This window comes from Ranitomeya imitator, chromosome 10, assembly GCF_032444005.1.
Source record: "Ranitomeya imitator isolate aRanImi1 chromosome 10, aRanImi1.pri, whole genome shotgun sequence".
Classification (NCBI taxonomy): domain Eukaryota; kingdom Metazoa; phylum Chordata; class Amphibia; order Anura; family Dendrobatidae; genus Ranitomeya; species Ranitomeya imitator.
In genome coordinates this window covers 119,881,083-119,901,291 of record NC_091291.1, presented here as the reverse complement: position 1 = coordinate 119,901,291, position 20,209 = coordinate 119,881,083, and the positions used below count along the sequence as shown (strand labels likewise).

General features: G+C 45.8%; 1 protein-coding gene and 1 pseudogene across 1 annotated transcript in view; one reads left to right on the top strand and one right to left on the bottom strand.

Moving 5' to 3' along the window:
• The window catches only part of WNT4 (Wnt family member 4), a 128,453-nt gene that overhangs the window by 46,441 nt on the left and 61,803 nt on the right, over positions 1 to 20,209 (top strand). The window lies entirely within an intron of this gene.
• LOC138652336 (U6 spliceosomal RNA) lies at positions 18,552 to 18,651 on the bottom strand (annotated as a pseudogene).

Here is a 20,209-nt window from a genome sequence, read left to right as displayed (position 1 = left end):
CCTAGGCAGCAGAGCTAGCAATCAGTGTATTGTGATAGAAGATGAGCATGTGGGACACATCCTAGGCTGCAGAGCTAGCAATCGGTGCATTGTGATAGAAGATCAGCATGTGGGACACATCCTAGGCAGCAGAGCTAGCAATCAGTGTATTGTGATAGAAGATGAGCATGTGGGACACATCCTAGGCAGCAGAGCTAGCAATCAGTGCATTGTGATAGAAGATCAGCAGGTGGGACACATCCTAGGCTGCAGAGCTAGCAATCAGTGCATTGTGATAGAGGATCAGCATGTGGGACACATCCTAGGCTGCAGAGCTAGCAATCAGTGCATTGTGATAGAAGATCATGTGGGACACATCCTAGGCTGCAGAGCTAGCAATCAGTGTATTGTGATAGAAGATCAGCATGTGGGACACATCCTAGGCAGCAGAGCTAGCAATCAGTGCATTGTGATAGAGGATCAGCATGTGGGACACATCCTAGGCTGCAGAGCTAGCAATCAGTGCATTGTGATAGAAGATCATGTGGGACACATCCTAGGCTGCAGAGCTAGCAATCAGTGCATTGTGATAGAAGATCAGCATGTGGGACACATCCTAGGCAGCAGAGCTAGCAATCAGTGCATTGTGATAGAAGATCAGCATGTGGGACACATCCTAGGCAGCAGAGCTAGCAATCAGTGCACTGTGATAGAAGATCAGCATATGGGACACATCCTAGGCAGCAGAGCTAGCAATCAGTGCACTGTGATAGAAGATGAGCATGTGGGACACATCCTAGGCTGCAGAGCTAGCAATCAGTGCACTGTGATAGAAGATCAGCATGTGGGACACATCCTAGGCAGCAGAGCTAGCAATCAGTGCATTGTGATAGAAGATCAGCATGTGGGACACATCCTAGGCTGCAGAGCTAGCAATCAGTGCATTGTGATAGAAGATCAGCATGTGGGACACATCCTAGGCAGCAGAGCTAGCAATCAGTGCACTGTGATAGATCAGCATGTGGGACACATCCTAGGCTGCAGAGCTAGCAATCAGTGCATTGTGATAGAAGATCAGCATGTGGGACACATCCTAGGCAGCAGAGCTAGCAATCAGTGCATTGTGATAGAAGATCAGCATGTGGGACACATCCTAGGCAGCAGAGCTAGCAATCAGTGCATTGTGATAGAAGATCAGCATGTGGGACACATCCTAGGCTGCAGAGCTAGCAATCAGTGCGTTGTGATAGAAGATCAGCATGTGGGACACATCCTAGGCAGCAGAGCTAGCAATCAGTGCATTGTGATAGAAGATCAGCATGTGGGACACATCCTAGGCTGCAGAGCTAGCAATCAGTGCATTGTGATAGAAGATCAGCATGTGGGACACATCCTAGGCAGCAGAGCTAGCAATCAGTGCATTGTGATAGAAGATCAGCATGTGGGACACATCCTAGGCAGCAGAGCTAGCAATCAGTGTATTGTGATAGAAGATGAGCATGTGAGACACATCCTAGGCTGCAGAGCTAGCAATCAGTGCATTGTGATAGAAGATCAGCATGTGGGACACATCCTAGGCAGCAGAGCTAGCAATCAATGTATTGTGATAGAAGATCAGCATGTGGGACACATCCTAGGCAGCAGAGCTAGCAATCAGTGCGTTGTGATAGAAGATCAGCATGTGGGACAAATCCTAGGCTGCAGAGCTAGCAATCAGTGCATTGTGATAGAAGATCAGCATGTGGGACACATCCTAGGCTGCAGAGCTAGCAATCAGTGCGTTGTGATAGAAGATCAGCATGTGGGACAAATCCTAGGCAGCAGAGCTAGCAATCAGTGCATTGTGATAGAAGATCAGCATGTGGGACACATCCTAGGCTGCAGAGCTAGCAATCAGTGCATTGTGATAGAAGATCAGCATGTGGGACACATCCTAGGCTGCAGAGCTAGCAATCAGTGCATTGTGATAGAGGATTAGCATGTGGGACACATCCTAGGCAGCAGAGCTAGCAATCAGTGCATTGTGATAGAAGATGAGCATGTGGGACACATCCTAGGCTACAGAGCTAGCAATCATGCATTGTGATAGAAGATGAGCATGTGGGACACATCCTAGGCTGCAGAGCTAGCAATCATGCATTGTGATAGAAGATGAGCATGTGGGACACATCCTAGGCAGCAGAGCTAGCAATCAGTGCATTGTGATAGAAGATGAGCATGTGGGACACATCCTAGGCTGCAGAGCTAGCAATCATGCATTGTGATAGAAGATGAGCATGTGGGACACATCCTAGGCTGCAGAGCTAGCAATCATGCATTGTGATAGAAGATGAGCATGTGGGACACATCCTAGGCAGCAGAGCTAGCAATCAGTGCATTGTGATAGAAGATGAGCATGTGGGACACATCCTAGGCTGCAGAGCTAGCAATCATGCATTGTGATAGAAGATGAGCATGTGGGACACATCCTAGGCTGCAGAGCTAGCAATCATGCATTGTGATAGAAGATGAGCATGTGGGACACATCCTAGGCAGCAGAGCTAGCAATCAGTGCATTGTGATAGAAGATGAGCATGTTGGACACATCCTAGGCTGCAGAGCTAGCAATCAGTGCATTGTGATAGAAGATCAGCATGTGGGACACATCCTAGGCTGCAGAGCTAGCAATCAGTGCATTGTGATAGATCAGCATGTGGGACACATCCTAGGCAGCAGAGCTAGCAATCAGTGCATTGTGATAGAAGATCAGCATGTGGGACACATCCTAGGCTGCAGAGCTAGCAATCAGTGCATTGTGATAGAAGATGAGCATGTGGGACACATCCTAGGCAGCAGAGCTAGCAATCAGTGCACTGTTATAGAAGATCAGCATGTGGGACACATCCTAGGCAGCAGAGCTAGCAATCAGTGCGTTGTGATAGAAGATGAGCATGTGGGACACATCCTAGGCAGCAGAGCTAGCAATCAGTGCACTGTGATAGAAGATCAGCATGTGGGACACATCCTAGGCAGCAGAGCTAGCAATCAGTGCATTGTGATAGAAGATCAGCATGTGGGACACATCCTAGGCAGCAGAGCTAGCAATCAGTGCACTGTGATAGAAGATCAGCATGTGGGACACATCCTAGGCAGCAGAGCTAGCAATCAGTGTATTGTGATAGAAGATGAGCATGTGGGACACATCCTAGGCAGCAGAGCTAGCAATCAGTGCACTGTGATAGAAGATCAGCATGTGGGACACATCCTAGGCAGCAGAGCTAGCAATCAGTGCATTGTGATAGAAGATCAGCATGTGGGACACATCCTAGGCTGCAGAGCTAGCAATCAGTGCATTGTGATAAAAGATGAGCATGTGGGACACATCCTAGGCAGCAGAGCTAGCAATCAGTGCATTGTGATAAAAGATGAGCATGTGGGACACATCCTAGGCAGCAGAGCTAGCAATCAGTGCACTGTGATAGAAGATCAGCATGTGGGACACATCCTAGGCAGCAGAGCTAGCAATCAGTGCGTTGTGATAGAAGATGAGCATGTGGGACACATCCTAGGCAGCAGAGCTAGCAATCAGTGCATTGTGATAGAAGATCAGCATGTAGGACACATCCTAGGCTGCAGAGCTAGCAATCAGTGCATTGTGATAGAAGATCAGCATGTGGGACACATCCTAGGCAGCAGAGCTAGCAATCAGTGCATTGTGATAGAAGATCAGCATGTGGGACACATCCTAGGCTGCAGAGCTAGCAATCAGTGCATTGTGATAGAAGATCAGCATGTAGGACACATCCTAGGCAGCAGAGCTAGCAATCAGTGCATTGTGATAGAAGATCAGCATGTGGGACACATCCTAGGCAGCAGAGCTAGCAATCAGTGCACTGTGATAGAAGATCAGCATGTGGGACACATCCTAGGCAGCAGAGCTAGCAATCAGCGCATTGTGATAGATCAGCATGTGGGACACATCCTAAGCAGCAGAGCTAGCAATCAGTGCATTGTGATAGAAGATCAGCATGTGGGACACATCCTAGGCTGCAGAGCTAGCAATCAGTGCATTGTGATAGAAGATCAGCATGTGGGACACATCCTAGGCAGCAGAGCTAGCAATCAGTGCACTGTGATAGAAGATCAGCATGTGGGACACATCCTAGGCAGCAGAGCTAGCAATCAGTGCATTGTGATAGAAGATCAGCATGTGGGACACATCCTAGGCTGCAGAGCTAGCAATCAGTGTATTGTGATAGAAGATCAGCATGTGGGACACATCCTAGGCAGCAGAGCTAGCAATCAGTGCATTGTGATAGAAGATGAGCATGTGGGACACATCCTAGGCTGCAGAGCTAGCAATCAGTGCATTGTGATAGAAGATCAGCATGTGGGACACATCCTAGGCTGCAGAGCTAGCAATCAGTGTATTGTGATAGAAGATCAGCATGTGGGACACATCCTAGGCAGCAGAGCTAGCAATCAGTGCACTGTGATAGATCAGCATGTGGGACACATCCTAGGCTGCAGAGCTAGCAATCAATGCATTGTGATAGAAGATCAGCATGTGGGACACATCCTAGGCTGCAGAGCTAGCAATCAGTGCATTGTGATAGAAGATCAGCATGTGGGACACATCCTAGGCAGCAGAGCTAGCAATCAATGCATTGTGATAGAAGATCAGCATGTGGGACACATCCTAGGCTGCAGAGCTAGCAATCAGTGTATTGTGATAGAAGATCAGCATGTGGGACACATCCTAGGCTGCAGAGCTAGCAATCAGTGCATTGTGATAGAAGATCAGCATGTGGGACACATCCTAGGCAGCAGAGCTAGCAATCAGTGCATTGTGATAGAAGATCGGCATGTGGGACACATCCTAGGCAGCAGAGCTAGCACAATCAGTGCATTGTGATAGAAGATCAGCATGTGGGACACATCCTAGGCAGCAGAGCTAGCAATCAGTGCACTGTGATAGAAGATCAGCATGTGGGACACATCCTAGGCTGCAGAGCTAGCAATCAGTGCATTGTGATAGAAGATTAGCATGTGGGACACATCCTAGGCTGCAGAGCTAGCAATCAGTGCACTGTGATAGAAGATCAGCATGTGGGACACATCCTAGGCTGCAGAGCTAGCAATCAGTGCATTGTGATAGAAGATCAGCATGTGGGACACATCCTAGGCAGCAGAGCTAGCAATCAATGCATTGTGATAGAAGATCAGCATGTGGGACACATCCTAGGCTGCAGAGCTAGCAATCAGTGTATTGTGATAGAAGATCAGCATGTGGGACACATCCTAGGCTGCAGAGCTAGCAATCAGTGCATTGTGATAGAAGATCAGCATGTGGGACACATCCTAGGCAGCAGAGCTAGCAATCAGTGCATTGTGATAGAAGATCGGCATGTGGGACACATCCTAGGCAGCAGAGCTAGCACAATCAGTGCATTGTGATAGAAGATCAGCATGTGGGACACATCCTAGGCAGCAGAGCTAGCAATCAGTGCACTGTGATAGAAGATCAGCATGTGGGACACATCCTAGGCTGCAGAGCTAGCAATCAGTGCACTGTGATAGAAGATCAGCATGTGGGACACATCCTAGGCAGCAGAGCTAGCAATCAGTGCATTGTGATAGAAGATCAGCACGTGGGACACATCCTAGGCAGCAGAGCTAGCAATCAGTGCACTGTGATAGAAGATCAGCATGTGGGACACATCCTAGGCTGCAGAGCTAGCAATCAGTGCATTGTGATAGAAGATCAGCACGTGGGACACATCCTAGGCAGCAGAGCTAGCAATCAGTGCATTGTGATAGAAGATTAGCATGTGGGACACATCCTAGGCAGCAGAGCTAGCAATCAGTGCATTGTGATAGAAGATCAGCATGTGGGACACATCCTAGGCAGCAGAGCTAGCAATCAGTGCACTGTGATAGAAGATCAGCACGTGGGACACATCCTAGGCTGCAGAGCTAGCAATCAGTGCATTGTGATAGAAGATCAGCATGTGGGACACATCCTAGGCTGCAGAGCTAGCAATCAGTGCATTGTGATAGAAGATCAGCATGTGGGACACATCCTAGGCTGCAGAGCTAGCAATCAGTGCATTGTGATAGAAGATCAGCATGTGGGACACATCCTAGGCTGCAGAGCTAGCAATCAGTGCACTGTGATAGAAGATCGGCATGTGGGACACATCCTAGGCTGCAGAGCTAGCAATCAGTGTATTGTGATAGAAGATGAGCATGTGGGACACATCCTAGGCTGCAGAGCTAGCAATCAGTGCATTGTGATAGAGGATCAGCATGTGGGACACATCCTAGGCTGCAGAGCTAGCAATCAGTGTATTGTGATAGAAGATCAGCATGTAGGACACATCCTAGGCAGCAGAGCTAGCAATCAGTGCATTGTGATAGAAGATCAGCATGTGGGACACATCCTAGGCAGCAGAGCTAGCAATCAGTGCACTGTGATAGAAGATCGGCATGTGGGACACATCCTAGGCAGCAGAGCTAGCAATCAGTGTATTGTGATAGAAGATGAGCATGTGGGACACATCCTAGGCTGCAGAGCTAGCAATCAGTGCATTGTGATAGAGGATCAGCATGTGGGACACATCCTAGGCTGCAGAGCTAGCAATCAGTGTATTGTGATAGAAGATCAGCATGTGGGACACATCCTAGGCTGCAGAGCTAGCAATCAGTGCATTGTGATAGATCAGCATGTGGGACACAGCCTAGGCTGCAGAGCTAGCAATCAGTGCATTGTGATAGAAGATCAGCATGTGGGACACATCCTAGGCTGCAGAGCTAGCAATCAGTGCATTGTGATAGAAGATCAGCATGTGGGACACATCCTAGGCTGCAGAGCTAGCAATCAGTGCATTGTGATAGAAGATCAGCATGTGGGACACATCCTAGGCTGCAGAGCTAGCAATCAGTGCACTGTGATAGAAGATCGGCATGTGGGACACATCCTAGGCTGCAGAGCTAGCAATCAGTGTATTGTGATAGAAGATGAGCATGTGGGACACATCCTAGGCTGCAGAGCTAGCAATCAGTGCATTGTGATAGAGGATCAGCATGTGGGACACATCCTAGGCTGCAGAGCTAGCAATCAGTGTATTGTGATAGAAGATCAGCATGTAGGACACATCCTAGGCAGCAGAGCTAGCAATCAGTGCACTGTGATAGAAGATCGGCATGTGGGACACATCCTAGGCAGCAGAGCTAGCAATCAGTGTATTGTGATAGAAGATGAGCATGTGGGACACATCCTAGGCTGCAGAGCTAGCAATCAGTGCATTGTGATAGAGGATCAGCATGTGGGACACATCCTAGGCTGCAGAGCTAGCAATCAGTGTATTGTGATAGAAGATCAGCATGTGGGACACATCCTAGGCTGCAGAGCTAGCAATCAGTGCATTGTGATAGAAGATCAGCATGTGGGACACATCCTAGGCAGCAGAGCTAGCAATCAGTGCATTGTGATAGAAGATCAGCATGTGGGACACATCCTAGGCTGCAGAGCTAGCAATCAGTGTATTGTGATAGAAGATCAGCATGTGGGACACATCCTAGGCTGCAGAGCTAGCAATCAGTGCACTGTGATAGAAGATCAGCATGTGGGACACATCCTAGGCAGCAGAGCTAGCAATCAGTGCATTGTGATAGAAGATGAGCATGTGGGACACATCCTAGGCTGCAGAGCTAGCAATCAGTGCATTGTGATAGAAGATCAGCATGTGGGACACATCCTAGGCAGCAGAGCTAGCAATCAGTGCATTGTGATAGAAGATGAGCATGTGGGACACATCCTAGGCTGCAGAGCTAGCAATCAGTGCATTGTGATAGAAGATCAGCATGTGGGACACATCCTAGGCTGCAGAGCTAGCAATCAGTGCATTGTGATAGAAGATGAGCATGTGGGACACATCCTAGGCTGCAGAGCTAGCAATCAGTGCGTTGTGATAGAAGATGAGCATGTAGGACACATCCTAGGCTGCAGAGCTAGCAATCAGTGCATTGTGATAGAAGATCAGCATGTGGGACACATCCTAGGCTGCAGAGCTAGCAATCAGTGCGTTGTGATAGAAGATGAGCATGTGGGACACATCCTAGGCTGCAGAGCTAGCAATCAGTGCGTTCTGATAGAAGATGAGCATGTGGGACACATCCTAGGCAGCAGAGCTAGCAATCAGTGCATTGTGATAGAAGATGAGCATGTGGGACACATCCTAGGCTGCAGAGCTAGCAATCAGTGCACTGTGATAGATCAGCATGTGGGACACATCCTAGGCAGCAGAGCTAGCAATCAGTGCATTGTGATAGAGGATCAGCATGTGGGACACATCCTAGGCAGCAGAGCTAGCAATCAGTGCATTGTGATAGAAGATCAGCATGTGGGACACATCCTAGGCAGCAGAGCTAGCAATCAGTGCATTGTGATAGAAGATCAGCATGTGGGACACATCCTAGGCAGCAGAGCTAGCAATCAGTGCACTGTGATAGAAGATCAGCATGTGGGACACATCCTAGGCAGCAGAGCTAGCAATCAGTGCATTGTGATAGAAGATCAGCATGTGGGACACATCCTAGGCTGCAGAGCTAGCAATCAGTGCATTGTGATAGAAGATCAGCATGTGGGACACATCCTAGGCAGCAGAGCTAGCAATCAGTGCATTGTGATAGAAGATCAGCATGTGGGACACATCCTAGGCTGCAGAGCTAGCAATCAGTGCATTGTGATAGAAGATCAGCATGTGGGACACATCCTAGGCAGCAGAGCTAGCAATCAGTGCATTGTGATAGAAGATCAGCATGTGGGACACATCCTAGGCAGCAGAGCTAGCAATCAGTGCATTGTGATAGAAGATCAGCATGTGGGACACATCCTAGGCAGCAGAGCTAGCAATCAGTGCATTGTGATAGAAGATCAGCATGTGGGACACATCCTAGGCAGCAGAGCTAGCAATCAGTGCATTGTGATAGAAGATCAGCATGTGGGACACATCCTAGGATGCAGAGCTAGCAATCAGTGCATTGTGATAGAAGATCAGCATGTGGGACACATCCTAGGCAGCAGAGCTAGCAATCAGTGCATTGTGATAGATCAGCATGTGGGACACATCCTAGGCTGCAGAGCTAGCAATCAGTGCATTGTGATAGAAGATCAGCATGTGGGACACATCCTAGGCTGCAGAGCTAGCAATCAGTGCATTGTGATAGAAGATCAGCATGTGGGACACATCTTAGGCAGCAGAGCTAGCAATCAGTGCATTGTGATAGAAGATCAGCATGTGGGACACATCCTAGGCTGCAGAGCTAGCAATCAGTGCACTGTGATAGAAGATCAGCATGTAGGACACATCCTAGGCAGCAGAGCTAGCAATCAGTGCACTCTGATAGATCAGCATGTGGGACACATCCTAGGCTGCAGAGCTAGCAATCAGTGCACTGTGATAGAAGATCAGCATGTAGGACACATCCTAGGCTGCAGAGCTAGCAATCAGTGCACTGTGATAGAAGATCAGCATGTAGGACACATCCTAGGCTGCAGAGCTAGCAATCAGTGTATTGTGATAGAAGATCAGCATGTGGGACACATCCTAGGCTGCAGAGCTAGCAATCAGTGTATTGTGATAGAAGATCAGCATGTGGGACACATCCTAGGCAGCAGAGCTAGCAATCAGTGCATTGTGATAGAAGATGAGCATGTGGGACACATCCTAGGCAGCAGAGCTAGCAATCAGTGCATTGTGATAGATCAGCATGTGGGACACATCCTAGGCAGCAGAGCTAGCAATCAGTGCACTGTGATAGATCAGCATGTGGGACACCTCCTAGGCAGCAGAGCTAGCAATCAGTGCACTGTGATAGAGGATCAGCATGTGGGACACATCCTAGGCTGCAGAGCTAGCAATCAGTGCATTGTGATAGAGGATCAGCATGTGGGACACATCCTAGGCTGCAGAGCTAGCAATCAGTGCACTGTGATAGAAGATCAGCATGTGGGACACATCCTAGGCAGCAGAGCTAGCAATCAGTGCACTGTGATAGATCAGCATGTGGGACACATCCTAGGCAGCAGAGCTAGCAATCAGTGCACTGTGATAGAAGATCAGCATGTGGGACACATCCTAGGCAGCAGAGCTAGCAATCAGTGCACTGTGATAGAAGATCAGCATGTGGGACACATCCTAGGCTGCAGAGCTAGCAATCAGTGCATTGTGATAGAGGATCAGCATGTGGGACACATCCTAGGCAGCAGAGCTAGCAATCAGTGCACTGTGATAGAAGATCAGCATGTGGGACACATCCTAGGATGCAGAGCTAGCAATCAGTGCATTGTGATAGAAGATCAGCATGTGGGACACATCCTAGGCTGCAGAGCTAGCAATCAGTGCATTGTGATAGAGGATCAGCATGTGGGACACATCCTAGGCTGCAGAGCTAGCAATCAGTGCATTGTGATAGAAGATCAGCATGTGGGACACATCCTAGGCTGCAGAGCTAGCAATCAGTGCACTGTGATAGAAGATCAGCATGTGGGACACATCCTAGGCTGCAGAGCTAGCAATCAGTGCATTGTGATAGAGGATCAGCATGTGGGACACATCCTAGGCAGCAGAGCTAGCAATCAGTGCACTGTGATAGAAGATCAGCATGTGGGACACATCCTAGGATGCAGAGCTAGCAATCAGTGCATTGTGATAGAAGATCAGCATGTGGGACACATCCTAGGCTGCAGAGCTAGCAATCAGTGCATTGTGATAGAAGATCAGCATGTGGGACACATCCTAGGCAGCAGAGCTAGCAATCAGTGCATTGTGATAGAGGATCAGCATGTGGGACACATCCTAGGCAGCAGAGCTAGCAATCAGTGTATTGTGATAGAAGATGAGCATGTGGGACACATCCTAGGCTGCAGAGCTAGCAATCGGTGCATTGTGATAGAAGATCAGCATGTGGGACACATCCTAGGCAGCAGAGCTAGCAATCAGTGTATTGTGATAGAAGATGAGCATGTGGGACACATCCTAGGCAGCAGAGCTAGCAATCAGTGCGTTGTGATAGAGGATCAGCATGTGGGACACATCCTAGGCTGCAGAGCTAGCAATCAGTGCATTGTGATAGAAGATCATGTGGGACACATCCTAGGCTGCAGAGCTAGCAATCAGTGCATTGTGATAGAGGATCAGCATGTGGGACACATCCTAGGCTGCAGAGCTAGCAATCAGTGCATTGTGATAGAGGATCAGCATGTGGGACACATCCTAGGCTGCAGAGCTAGCAATCAGTGCACTGTGATAGAAGATCAGCATGTGGGACACATCCTAGGCAGCAGAGCTAGCAATCAGTGCACTGTGATAGATCAGCATGTGGGACACATCCTAGGCAGCAGAGCTAGCAATCAGTGCATTGTGATAGATCAGCATGTGGGACACATCCTAGGCTGCAGAGCTAGCAATCAGTGCATTGTGATAGAGGATCAGCATGTGGGACACATCCTAGGCAGCAGAGCTAGCAATCAGTGCACTGTGATAGAAGATCAGCATGTGGGACACATCCTAGGATGCAGAGCTAGCAATCAGTGCATTGTGATAGAAGATCAGCATGTGGGACACATCCTAGGCTGCAGAGCTAGCAATCAGTGCATTGTGATAGAGGATCAGCATGTGGGACACATCCTAGGCTGCAGAGCTAGCAATCAGTGCATTGTGATAGAAGATCAGCATGTGGGACACATCCTAGGCAGCAGAGCTAGCAATCAGTGCATTGTGATAGAGGATCAGCATGTGGGACACATCCTAGGCAGCAGAGCTAGCAATCAGTGTATTGTGATAGAAGATGAGCATGTGGGACACATCCTAGGCTGCAGAGCTAGCAATCGGTGCATTGTGATAGAAGATCAGCATGTGGGACACATCCTAGGCAGCAGAGCTAGCAATCAGTGTATTGTGATAGAAGATGAGCATGTGGGACACATCCTAGGCAGCAGAGCTAGCAATCAGTGCATTGTGATAGAGGATCAGCATGTGGGACACATCCTAGGCTGCAGAGCTAGCAATCAGTGCATTGTGATAGAAGATCATGTGGGACACATCCTAGGCTGCAGAGCTAGCAATCAGTGTATTGTGATAGAAGATCAGCATGTGGGACACATCCTAGGCAGCAGAGCTAGCAATCAGTGCATTGTGATAGAAGATCAGCATGTGGGACACATCCTAGGCAGCAGAGCTAGCAATCAGTGCACTGTGATAGAAGATCAGCATATGGGACACATCCTAGGCAGCAGAGCTAGCAATCAGTGCATTGTGATAGAAGATCAGCATGTGGGACACATCCTAGGCTGCAGAGCTAGCAATCAGTGTATTGTGATAGAAGATCAGCATGTGGGACACATCCTAGGCAGCAGAGCTAGCAATCAGTGCATTGTGATAGAAGATCAGCATGTGGGACACATCCTAGGCTGCAGAGCTAGCAATCAGTGCATTGTGATAGAAGATCAGCATGTGGGACACATCCTAGGCAGCAGAGCTAGCAATCAGTGCACTGTGATAGATCAGCATGTGGGACACATCCTAGGCTGCAGAGCTAGCAATCAGTGCATTGTGATAGAAGATCAGCATGTGGGACACATCCTAGGCAGCAGAGCTAGCAATCAGTGCATTGTGATAGAAGATCAGCATGTGGGACACATCCTAGGCAGCAGAGCTAGCAATCAGTGCACTGTGATAGATCAGCATGTGGGACACATCCTAGGCTGCAGAGCTAGCAATCAGTGCATTGTGATAGAAGATCAGCATGTGGGACACATCCTAGGCTGCAGAGCTAGCAATCAGTGCATTGTGATAGAAGATCAGCATGTAGGACACATCCTAGGCTGCAGAGCTAGCAATCAGTGCATTGTGATAGATCAGCATGTAGGACACATCCTAGGCAGCAGAGCTAGCAATCAGTGCACTGTGATAGATCAGCATGTAGGACACATCCTAGGCTGCAGAGCTAGCAATCAGTGCATTGTGATAGAAGATCAGCATGTGGGACACATCCTAGGCAGCAGAGCTAGCAATCAGTGCACTGTGATAGAAGATCAGCATGTGGGACACATCCTAGGCAGCAGAGCTAGCAATCAGTGCACTGTGATAGAAGATCAGCATGTGGGACACATCCTAGGCTGCAGAGCTAGCAATCAGTGCACTGTGATAGAAGATCAGCATGTGGGACACATCCTAGGCAGCAGAGCTAGCAATCAGTGCATTGTGATAGAAGATCAGCATGTGGGACACATCCTAGGCTGCAGAGCTAGCAATCAGTGCATTGTGATAGAAGATCAGCATGTGGGACACATCCTAGGCTGCAGAGCTAGCAATCAGTGCATTGTGATAGAAGATCAGCATGTGGGACACATCCTAGGCAACAGAGCTAGCAATCAGTGCACTGTGATAGAAGATCAGCATGTGGGACACATCCTAGGCTGCAGAGCTAGCAATCAGTGCATTGTGATAGAAGATCAGCATGTAGGACATATCCTAGGCAGCAGAGCTAGCAATCAGTGCATTGTGATAGAAGATCAGCATGTGGGACACATCCTAGGCTGCAGAGCTAGCAATCAGTGCATTGTGATAGAAGATCAGCATGTGGGACACATCCTAGGCAGCAGAGCTAGCAATCAGTGCATTGTGATAGAAGATCAGCATGTGGGACACATCCTAGGCTGCAGAGCTAGCAATCAGTGCATTGTGATAGAAGATCAGCATGTGGGACACATCCTAGGCAGCAGAGCTAGCAATCAGTGCATTGTGATAGAAGATCAGCATGTGGGACACATCCTAGGCTGCAGAGCTAGCAATCAGTGCACTGTGATAGAAGATCAGCATGTGGGACACATCCTAGGCAGCAGAGCTAGCAATCAGTGCATTGTGATAGAAGATCAGCATGTGGGACACATCCTAGGCTGCAGAGCTAGCAATCGGTGCATTGTGATAGAAGATTAGCATGTGGGACACATCCTAGGCAGCAGAGCTAGCAATCAGTGCATTGTGATAGAAGATCAGCATGTGGGACACATCCTAGGCAGCAGAGCTAGCAATCAGTGCACTGTGATAGAAGATCAGCATGTGGGACACATCCTAGGCTGCAGAGCTAGCAATCAGTGCACTGTGATAGAAGATCAGCATGTAGGACATATCCTAGGCAGCAGAGCTAGCAATCATGCATTGTGATAGAAGATCAGCATGTGGGACACATCCTAGGCTGCAGAGCTAGCAATCAGTGCACTGTGATAGAAGATCAGCATGTGGGACACATCCTAGGCAGCAGAGCTAGCAATCAGTGCATTGTGATAGAAGATCAGCATGTAGGACATATCCTAGGCAGCAGAGCTAGCAATCATGCATTGTGATAGAAGATCAGCATGTGGGACACATCCTAGGCTGCAGAGCTAGCAATCAGTGCATTGTGATAGAAGATCAGCATGTGGGACACATCCTAGGCAGCAGAGCTAGCAATCAGTGCATTGTGATAGAAGATCAGCATGTGGGACACATCCTAGGCAGCAGAGCTAGCAATCAGTGCATTGTGATAGAAGATCAGCATGTGGGACACATCCTAGGCTGCAGAGCTAGCAATCAGTGCACTGTGATAGAAGATCAGCATGTGGGACACATCCTAGGCAGCAGAGCTAGCAATCAGTGCATTGTGATAGAAGATCAGCATGTGGGACACATCCTAGGCAGCAGAGCTAGCAATCAGTGCATTGTGATAGAAGATCAGCATGTAGGACATATCCTAGGCTGCAGAGCTAGCAATCAGTGCATTGTGATAGAAGATCAGCATGTAGGACATATCCTAGGCAGCAGAGCTAGCAATCAGTGCATTGTGATAGAAGATCAGCATGTGGGACACATCCTAGGCTGCAGAGCTAGCAATCAGTGCATTGTGATAGAAGATCAGCATGTGGGACACATCCTAGGCTGCAGAGCTAGCAATCAGTGCATTGTGATAGAAGATGAGCATGTGGGACACATCCTAGGCAGCAGAGCTAGCAATCAGTGCATTGTGATAGAAGATCAGCATGTGGGACACATCCTAGGCTGCAGAGCTAGCAATCAGTGCATTGTGATAGAAGATCAGCATGTGGGACACATCCTAGGCTGCAGAGCTAGCAATCAGTGCATTGTGATAGAAGATGAGCATGTGGGACACATCCTAGGCAGCAGAGCTAGCAATCAGTGCATTGTGATAGAAGATCAGCATGTGGGACACATCCTAGGCTGCAGAGCTAGCAATCAGTGCATTGTGATAGAAGATCAGCATGTGGGACACATCCTAGGCAGCAGAGCTAGCAATCAGTGCATTGTGATAGAAGATCAGCATGTGGGACACATCCTAGGCTGCAGAGCTAGCAATCAGTGCATTGTGATAGAAGATGAGCATGTGGGACACATCCTAGGCAGCAGAGCTAGCAATCAGTGCACTGTGATAGAAGATCAGCATGTGGGACACATCCTAGGCTGCAGAGCTAGCAATCAGTGCATTGTGATAGAAGATCAGCATGTGGGACACATCCTAGGCAGCAGAGCTAGCAATCAGTGCACTGTGATAGAAGATCAGCATGTGGGACACATCCTAGGCTGCAGAGCTAGCAATCAGTGCATTGTGATAGAAGATCAGCATGTGGGACACATCCTAGGCTGCAGAGCTAGCAATCAATGCATTGTGATAGAAGATCAGCATGTGGGACACATCCTAGGCAGCAGAGCTAGCAATCAGTGCATTGTGATAGATCAGCATGTGGGACACATCCTAGGCTGCAGAGCTAGCAATCAGTGCATTGTGATAGAAGATGAGCATGTGGGACACATCCTAGGCAGCAGAGCTAGCAATCAGTGCATTGTGATAGAAGATCAGCATGTGGGACACATCCTAGGCAGCAGAGCTAGCAATAAGTGCATTGTGATAGAAGATCAGCATGTGGGACACATCCTAGGCTGCAGAGCTAGCAATCAGTGCATTGTGATAGAAGATCAGCATGTGGGACACATCCTAGGCTGCAGAGCTAGCAATCAGTGCATTGTGATAGAAGATCAGCATGTGGGACACATCCTAGGCAGCAGAGCTAGCAATCAATGTATTTCTTATTATTGGTCATTGCCCCTTACAGATCATCCTAGCCAGAGAACTTACAATTAGTTCGGATATGGATACACAGACCCTAAAACAGGCATAGGTGTCATTGATCTCCTTCCTCTCAGTAATGCATTGTGGATGGCATTGATAACAATGAGCCATAAATCAGCAGCCTGTGGTCACTCCAGCCTGGCCCTTGCTGCTGGCATTGCTGCATTCTTCCCCATTTGGTTGTCCCATACCCTAATTTCCTATACATATTGGATTAATATTACACTGAGCTTTCCTCACCCCTCTGTCCTTACACCCAGCACTACAACAGGTGCTTTATCAGCAAGTCCGTGCTAACCACATCCTACATGGATCTCAGTGCCAAAAAAGGGACAATTTCTATAAGCGATGATTGGGAAAGGATAGATACGATTGGTTCCGCATAAATGTACAATATTATTGCAGATTTCTTCCAAGTACAATAAGGCTATGTGCACACGTTGCGGATTTCCTGCAGATCCGCAGCTTTTTTTTTCCCGTGCAGAAACGCTGCAGATCCGCAAGTAATTTACAGTACAATGTAAATCAGTGGCAAAAGAAAAAAATGCTGTGCTGATGGAGAGGAAAAATCCGCACGGAAAATGCAGCGGATTAAAAAAAAAGGACCATGTCAATTCTTTGGTGCGGATCTGCTGCGTTTCTGCACCCATTCCATAATAGAAATCTGCAGGGGGAAAAAAAAAGGAACAAATCCGCACAAAAGTCTGCAACGTGTGCACAGACCAAAAAAAGGGCGCAGATTCTGACCTGCGATTTCTGCCAAGAAATGCAGAATCTGCACAGAAAATTCCACAATCAAATCTGCAACGTGTGCATATAGCATAAGAAAAAGCAACCAGTAAGTGAAGGAAGTAATGGAGTTTATAGAATAGCAATGGAAAAGTGAGAATATGAAGGAGTTTGTGCTAAGAGCAATACGCAATAGCAGATTAGATGATGGATGGATGGATGGATGGATAGATAGATAGATAGATAGATAGATAGATAGATAGATAGATAGATAGAGACATATATAATAGATGATAGATAGATGATAAATAGATAATAGATAGATAGATAGATAGATAGATAGATAGATACATATATAATAGATGATAGATAGATGATAAATAGATAATAGATAGATAGATAGATAGATAATGACATATATAATAGATGATAGATAGATGATAAATAGATAATAGATAGATAGATAGATAGATAATGACATATATAATAGATGATAGATAGATAGATAGATAGATAGATAGATAGATAGATAGATAGATAGATAGATAGAGAGAGACATATATAATAGATGATAGATAGATGATAAATAGATAATAGATAGATAGATAGATAATGACATATATAATAGATGATAGATAGATGATAAATAGATAATAGATAGATAGATAGATAGATACATATATAATAGATGATAGATAGATGATAAATAGATAATAGATAGATAGATAGATAGAGAGAGACATATATAATAGATGATAGATAGATGATAAATAGATAATAGATAGATAGATAGATAGATAATGACATATATAATAGATGATAGATAGATGATAAATAGATAGATAGATAGATAGATAGATAGATAGATAGATAGATAATAGACAGACAGATAAGATGGGCAGATAGATACTAGTAGAGGTCATATGGGTTTGTCAGTAGATGTAACAGCTCTGTGTTGGTCACATACATAGTAGCAGAGCTGAGTTTGCCACTGGCACCCTCCTGCTCATCCTGGTTTTGCTTAGGACTGCAGATCATCCTAATGATGCATTATGAGACCATAAATCTTTGTGTTGCTCCATGAAGTCTTTTGGTTGTGTTTACAGACTTTTTGGCAAGGGTTCTATAGGGAGGATATTATAATGCTTGTTAAGTGTGGACATCAACTACTTCATTAAATGGGGAAATCTGCCTCTGAATCCACATCTGCACAGGTTTTACATTGTGCACAATGCCTGATGAGGAGGATTTGTAGCCAAAACGTCCATGAAAATCACTTCTTCACATGTAACTAGGGTTGTTGTTTCTGCAGCACCTGGATGGATTTTATTTTTTTGCAGATCTTACTAGGATGAATGGGACAATCACAGACATTTTTTTTTTGCAGCATTTAATAGTGACAGGGGCTGATTTAGGAAGCGGAGCTCTGTGGAGCTGATCGGCAGGGTGCACACAGGGGTAAGCTGGTAGAACTGGTAATAAACGAAGTCTGCAGAGTAAACAAGTTAAAGGGGTTTCCAGTAGATTTTTTTTATATTAAAAATGTGCTCATGAAAGTATTAAAACAAAGCAGAACACATTGTCACCCATCCTGTGATGCTGCTAATTGGTGGGGGGTATGATAGATGAGTATTAGTTCTTTTTTTTTATAGAGGTGGGGGCACTTTTTTTTAAATTTTTTTATGGAACGCTTCACGAATTTGCGTGTCATCCTTGCGCAGGGGCCATGCTAATCTTCTCTGTATCGTTCCAATTTTTTTTTTTTTTTTTAGTATATGTGCTGCGGACACTTTCTTTGATTGCTGATCACCATTTCTACAAGATGAGAACAGCTCCTCATATCTCACCTCCCTGCACCATGTGGCTACCAGTGGGAGCTGAGACCACTCTGGTCACACCTGAGCTCTTAGGGGGTCAGGCTTTAATGTTACTCCATGACAATTTCAGCCATGCTACATCTTTACAGAGCATGGCTATAGGCACAGACTACTTGCATTGTCACTTTTGCATAGTTCTATATAAGTTCTGTAAAGTTTTGCTGGTGCTGGTTCAGGACATTCCTGCTCCTCAGCTTTATTCTTGCAGACTAGAATTGTAGCTCCATTCAGGTCTTTTTTTTTTAGTAAATGCCCAGTAATGACTGAGAGACACATTATCAGGTTAATCCAGATGGGAAAAAGTGAAATCTCTGGTTATTAAGTTGAGTATGAAGAGTGACATGGAAGTAGCTGCTGTCATCATAGATGAGGGAAACAGTGCAGGATCATTGTGTGCAATAATTCCGCACCAAAATGTTGTTTGTGGCTCAAGGTAAAGTCCTCTCAATGATCTGGAGCCAAAGGCAAGAGGTAAAGTCAATGACCCCTGGTGGCAACAATGGGGAGATGTTCCACATACAAAGCTTATTTACAAGGTCTTTCATCACATAGTAGTGAGAATCATGAGCTCTAGAATAAGAAGATAAACTCTGGCAAGGCATGCTTGGCTTTTTAGTTCCTTGATAGGGAAGGTTTTGAAACTTTTTATTTATACAGCGTAAAAGATAAAGTTCCCTATAGAAATCGCGCGTGAAACGTGCAAATCTGCTGCCTTAGATGTAACCTAATCCGAAAGATATGGGAGATATTCTCCGCAGGGCTCGTCGTGTAGGTCACTCGTCTATCCTCAGGGAGCTTTGCTCAATTGCAAGTGAAGCCTGTCTGTTGTGTATTGCTGATAACGTAATCCGATCTGAAATATACATTTCGTGGAGCTAAACTTGAGATTCGCCCATAATACTGGGTCACCGAAAATATTCTCGCTCCAATCTACATTTAGGATTGTTTAGAGCTTGCGGTGACCTCTGAGGTTAGCAGGGATATTTTATGAAAAAAAATAACTAAAAAGGGTGACAAAAAAATAAATATTTTTTTCATTATTTCTTTTAGTATATATATATATATAAACATATATATATATACTAAAAGAAATAATGAAAAAAATATTTATTTTTTTGTCACCCTTTTTATTTTGTTTTTTAATAAAATATCCCTGCAATACATATACATATATATATATATATATATGTATATATACTAAAAGAAATAATGAAAAAAATATGTATTTTTTTGTCACCCTTTTTATTTTGTTTTTTAATAAAATATCCCTGCTAACCTCAGAGGTATAAAAATAATAAAAAATATAAAAATAATAAATAAAATAAATTATATATATATATATAATTTTATTTATTATTTTTATATTTTTTAAAATATATATATTTACATATAATTTTTTATTTATTATTTCTAGATTTTTTTTTTTTAAAAAAAATATATATATATACATATAATTT